The following is a 6841-nucleotide window of genomic DNA, read 5'->3' on the forward strand; positions in this document are numbered from 1 at the left end:
GGTAAAAGAAATACATTGATAAAATTGAATCCTACAAGTTATGGCACTTGAACCGAAGCTTTGACAATTGAAATATTCTACATCCTCATATACAATGAATCCAGTCGAAACTGATCCCGAATAAATCAGTTACCTGTCGAAACCAGTTTTTTTTCATATTAATTCAACTTATTTTTTAAATTGGAAACAAGCTGAATAACCAAACATTTTATTCAATTTAGGGATTCGGTTTAGACAGGTTTTAAATGCGGAAAGTCAATTTTTAATCTGTTCATGTTACTTTTACTTACTTAACTTTTTGTCATCTGATTTAACACAAATAGCTCCGGCTGTCATAGGCAAAACCTAAATTATCAGCATATGTTATTACCTAATTATAAGGTATTATCTTGTTTATTAAATTTATACATATTTTTCTCTATTTTCAAAATTTATTCAGAACAGGGCGATCTATTGCACTGTCGATGTACTATTGCACGGTGCAATAGTCTCCTTGAGGAGTCTATTGCACTGACCCCATAATTACCTTTATCTAAGCCTTTTGATTGGTTGAACTTTTTTAAGCGCTTCATTGAATTGGAATTTATACACAAAAAACTCGTGTGTAAAAACGTGCCAATTCGTAAACATGGAGCGGTCAATTTCCTATTCCTGGTCGAATGGTTGTCTCTTTGACATATTCCCCATTTCCATTCTTTATTATATCTCATAGACAAATTAGGTAATAAAACAGTTATTAAATGGGTTGGATGCAATAGACCAGAATATTTGTCCTGAGGTACTGAGAATGATCAAGTGTTCTATTGCACAAGGCCAACGGAATATGCTAATATATTTTTTTAATCTTGTATATTAACGTTGAAGTATCAAACCTTTTAGAAAAGTGAAAGTGTGTAATCAATGCAATGACAAATTGACATAGTAAAAATACAAATGCTAACACCACTAAGTCTCAATATCGTGCTTAATCTCTGTAGATATTTTGGATGATCAAGATTTGCAATGAAATCGGATTATATAAAAAGACCATGTAGGTATCATACATCTGTTTAAAGTGAAACTTGTCTACACCGAATCCCGTTTCGACTTTGTTCGGTGCAGACATATATTCGATTTACGAATGTTCAAAGTACATTCAAATCGGTATGAAAGTACCTTTAAAAGGCGTCTGGTTTGAACATGTTTCCGAATTATTCAAAGTTTGATTAAGACAGTGTTAACTGTACACAATAACTTCAAAACGATGTTCGTAATACAAACATTTTTAATTCATTGTGATACTGAAAGAGTAATCAAGGGAACCAAGATTCTAGCGGAAATCAAAAGAATGTAATCCAGGGACAAAGACCAGACATGGAAAACAGACATACACAACAAAGAACATAAATTAACTAAAATCATACATACAAAGTAACAAAAGCAAATGAGCAACTCGGACTCCACTAAAAACTGGGAGCATGGACCAGGTGCACCGGTAGGGTAAGCGTCCTCTGTTTCTCTAGAAACACCCGCCGAGTTGCTCATGAAAAGTCAAGTTCGGGCTGAGCAGTTAGTTAGCTACATTGAAATATTTAATGCAGTGTTCAAAAGAAATTAAAAGTGAAGGGATTTAAATTGAAAGAACGTATATACAACAACTCTTCTTAATATATAAACGAACGTAACTCAACGAAACTCACCCTAACAGAAAATTATGCGACAGACCGTAAAACACGGGAGAAATTATTCATGATAAATGCAGATCAACCTATCAAATCAATTTCATAGTTCACGTTTATTGGAGATCAATTTTAAATCAAAGTTATTTAGTTAGAGCGCTCAAATTGTCAACACAGGTGTCTAAAGAATCCATACAGGTTTGTTGGAGTTTCATATACATATATTATACCAAACTTTGAAGTATTGTCATATCTCTTGTAATAAATTGGTTTATGTTAAAATATGGAATAAAGCAAATTTTTATGAAGCATGACACATTTATTTTCCTATCAATGACTATCTGCAGAATCTACAATGCCACTGAAAGTCAATTTACTTATGTCCCTTTTTAAACGTCCAATGGCATGGCGATAACTCGACATCATATCTAAAGACTTGATATATTGTATTGAAAAAAGTGTGTGTCTTAAGTTTACATTTCAACAATAAGACTGGAATTGAATCATAGTATTGATGTTTTTCCTACATATACAAATAACACACAATTACAATTTGAAGTACAATCAAGTGAACAAGCAACTTGATCGATCTCCCTAAAACTGAATGATGGTTCAGTGACGTTTTCAAAAGTATAAAACAATATTTCATGTCTTGTCGTTTGATTTGACTGCCCTTTCTGTTACATTATTTTCTCTTAAGAGTTTTGTTTCATTTACAATTGCTACTTTCCTATAAATCCTACATGTACACGTTTACAAGTCTTAATCCATAGCTGCCTACATTACATGTTTGTCCGAAAAATGATTCAAAATTCTTGTTTTCAAACCTCTTTCTAAATGCAAAGGTCCGCATACGAGTTACTAAGTAAACAATGCTAATCTTGTTTTGAATACTTTCATGTAAAATCCAGTTATTAGTATCATATCTGAATATACATATGCATGCAGATTATGGAGTCAAAACAATGCGTGTGAGGTATTGCGGATCCAAGGACGGGCGTGCCGGGCGAACGCCCCATAAACTAAAATTGGGGTAAATAATTTTGTTTGCATGAAATCTTGAATGTTCACGATTTTTTTTGCTTCGCACTGCATTTAATTCTACAAGCACCATGTAACCTGAAATCCTGGATCCACTCTTTGCTTTGATAATTTTCGAAAGAAAAAATGGTTAAGTAATGAAGAGTTCGGGGAACAGGCGTATACTTATACAGCGAAGTAGGACTCCTTCCTTATGTTGATTTATTGTGTTGTTCGTTGATGGTCACGTGCTTCACGTTCATCACCGTTGAAGATCGTACTTGTTTTCCTTTTATATGATACCAGTAACTATTCGATATTTATTATAATTAGAAATTACCACTCCACTAAAATAACCCCAAGCAGGTGCAGATCATTGTATTATATTCTATTCGCTAGAAATGTAACAACCTAAAGTTATTTTCCCCTTGGAGACACAACAAAGAAGACAGAGGAAGAAAATGTAATTGTCAGATATACATCCGAACACGCAAATGTAATGATATTGAAGTATAATATAACGATATATTGTCTGCATTTGAGAATGACATACATGCACTAGATCACCATACCCAGACTTCGTTTTGGGCTATATTTTTATATTATGTAATAATTTAGTATCATTAGTTATTCGTCTTTTCCACTATATCAACAGTTTTTCACGAAAAAAAGAAAATGTATCTCTGTCAAAAACACCAGTTTCAAATGCGTATATTGCGCTATGCATCCTAACCGGAAATGGGTTATAGGCAGCATATGAACTTATTTATATTTCTAACATATGAAATACATGTCTATTTCAAAAGCCTATATGGGCGACCATCAATAACTTAAAAAATGCCAGACATCCCATTTATTAAATATGTTTCCACATATTGCATTTATGATGTTTAAATTTTTGTAGTTTTTGCAAATTTTTTGCAAAGAAATAATAGTTTACATTTTAAAAAATTCAAGATACAACAAGTGCATTTCATCATTCTGGTAAAATAATGAAATATATAAAAAATTGTAAAAAACTATAAGAAAAGTAAACATAATAAGCGATTATGAAAATTAATAGTTTCCTCGCCTTTCATAATCCCAGCGGTCAATATTTCTTCGAAACCAAACGACATGTACGCATGGAATTCGACTTTCAGTCTAATAAATAAAAGACCCAGTTTATAAAGGCATGACATTTTTTTTTAAATTTTATTTTCAATGAGAAAGAAAACAACAAAACCTTAGTTCGATCATTGTATTTTTTTACCGTTATTGTAGTCATATTCCAGAATACATAGCAACATAATCCAGTGCAGGAAGAACTCACAACAGAAACTGGAACTGCAACTCCAGCAAGTTTGTATACGACACTCCAGTTTTCTGTCATATACATTTAAGGCGGTATACCTAGGATAAGGGACATAATTCTTTAAATCAGTGATTTCGTTACTTCCGATTGTTACTCCAACAATATCATTGTCAGTATTAAAAAAGAAAATAACTTTTATTATGTTTATTGGTAATCTACTGACTGCATTTTTGTCAATTAAATGTAATTTAAGTTTTTGGACGTCCTTTGTCACGCAAAAAAGAACCAGGAGTGCGGCTACAAACGGTTTGCCATTTTGATTCAAATCTCTTAAAAAAGAACTAATGACGTAACAATCACTCCTAATTTTCGAATATCTTGTCATGTACGAGATATACATAAGTTTCATAATGAGTGAAAGTTGAATATCGCAATATATCAAATCAAGTTATTCAATTTCATTATCATAAAAAAACGCGCCTCTGCTTTTTGTTATGACAATTAACTTATATTAAGCGAACTAATTTTCGCGATATTCAACTTTCACAAATCATATCTCATTTCTCTATGAAATTCATTTGAATATATTGACCGCTTAACATTCGACATCTGTCGTGGCGTAAATTTTAGCTATCGTCTACCTATGACGTCACAATGATATCGGGAGAATTATGTTGGAGACGTCACAAAAGCTTTTGATTAATCAGGTTTTGAAGAAATAGTAATCAAGGGAACCTATATTTTAGCGCAAATCAAAAGAGTGTAATCCAGGGAATTCAAAAACACGGAAAACAGACACACACAACATAAAAAAGCCAAACTTGTACATACAATGTAACAAATGTAAATAATAAACAAAACCAAGCACAACGCAAAATTGTTCAAATCACTAGTTGATGTTGTGATATCTCAAAAATCTCTGTAAGTACATAAAAACGACTATATCATAGAGAAAGAAAAAATATCTGCCGATAAGGTCAAAGGATAAAAGGTACAGATTGCCGATAGATAGCATCCATAATAAAAATAAAATAAGTCCAACTACCTTCAACATCACCGTCAGTCTTTTCTGTTGTCAATTGTGTATTACAATCTAAAAAAGACAAAATTATGAAATGAAATAAAGTCTTAACAACGAAAAATGATATTATTTAAGATTCTTTTTTTTTTTCAAGCCGTTCTCTAGGCAACAATTCCAGATGAAAATTAATTAAATCATAGATTTGTATAAATTGCAATTACAGAATAGCACTATGTTTCTCTATAGCCAGTTTACTCTCGAGCTCAGTTTTTTTTTCCAACACAACGTTTCTATATATCACAAACTGTAGCTTTTGCGATACCAAAATTTTCACTAATAAAATTTTTAGAATTTTTACACTTATCCAGATTCCGTGATTAATTTGTTGAATACAGACTTGAAAGACCTTCCTGTGGTTAATTTCGAAAAGATATTTTGTGCTAAATTGATAGATCTCTAATTGATAAGTCTTAGATGTGTTAATCATATTGATTTTGTCCTCTAACGACAATTAGTCCCATGCATGTTTATGAAGGGTTACTTATAAATCTACTACTAGACACTACTTCCGTTTCGTCTGTCGGCGCATATTTTAAGTATATGCAGTTTTAGGTATACAGAATACGCTGCTATTTATCTATAATTGTTATTTTATCATTTTGTTCTTGGTGTCTGTCAGTATCTCCATTTTATTGAATAAATTGTATTACTGTTTTACTTTATGTCTTAAAAATATAATTATTTGTATACATTTGTGAAGGACTAGTCTAGGTTTATTCCAAATAAAACGTCAAGAACCAAGAGGTAACCATTTTTATAAAGTTTGGGGAATTAGTCAGAGGTTACATTAAAAAAAAATAGAAATATTGGATAGCGTTAATCGTTAAAAAGAAGGACCAGCAAGTGTTTTGTCCTATGACAAAGTTCAAAAGTAGAAATTAAATGATTTGTCATTTGTTGCTCATCTGTCTAGGTTTCGTAGCATTGTTACGTATATTTACACAATAAAATCAAGCGAAGAAGCATAATCGATAATTTCCGTCTGGCATGCGATTAATAATTGAAAGCTAAACGTTTTACATCGGTAACAGTCAAGGAAATAACGGTTGCTGATTTGGTAAGTCGCTTGTTTGGCTGAAATCAGGATGAGAATCCGCATCGGCATGAGAAGTTGGCTCTTAAATTAGGTAAACCCGAATAATAGAAGAGATAAGAAGACAGAAAAAAAAATTCTTTAAAGATGAAATTACATGAAATGACTTGGATAAATATAACCATTTTGCGTGTGTTTATAAAAAAGCAGAGGACGCGTACCCTACCGGTTCACCTGGTCCATGCTTCCAGTTTTTAGTCCGCGTTGCTCATTTGCTTTAGTTACTTTGTATGTACGATTTTAGTTATTTCATGTTCTTTGTTACGTATGTCTGTTTTCCATGCCTGGTCTTTGTCGCTGGATTTCATTCTTTTGATTACCGCTATAACCTTGGTTCCCTTGATTACTCTTTCACTTGATTAATTTAATTTTGTTTTTTTGACACCTATAATAACATTTTCATCTTCAATTACATAGCAAGTACGTAACCAACAGAAATCTTGTCTCAATATCGTAAACGTCAATATACTAAGTATCTTAAACTACAATTAAAGCTATGAGACGACGACCTTTTTGGAAAAAAGCTATTACTTGTTATGACATGTTTTCAATTTTTACTGATAAAGTTAAAACCTTTGATTTAAATATCAGTGTCTCCATATATCTATATAGATATTTAGGTGTTGATGGTTTGGGCAATTAGGGAATACATGCTTTGTTATCATATTTGTGTTGCGCATTATCTCAAATTTAAT

Source organism: Perna viridis, chromosome 12, assembly GCF_037379345.1.
Source record: "Perna viridis isolate PV_CMFRI_1.1 ecotype Kerala chromosome 12, ASM3737934v1, whole genome shotgun sequence".
Classification (NCBI taxonomy): Eukaryota; Metazoa; Mollusca; class Bivalvia; order Mytilida; family Mytilidae; genus Perna; species Perna viridis.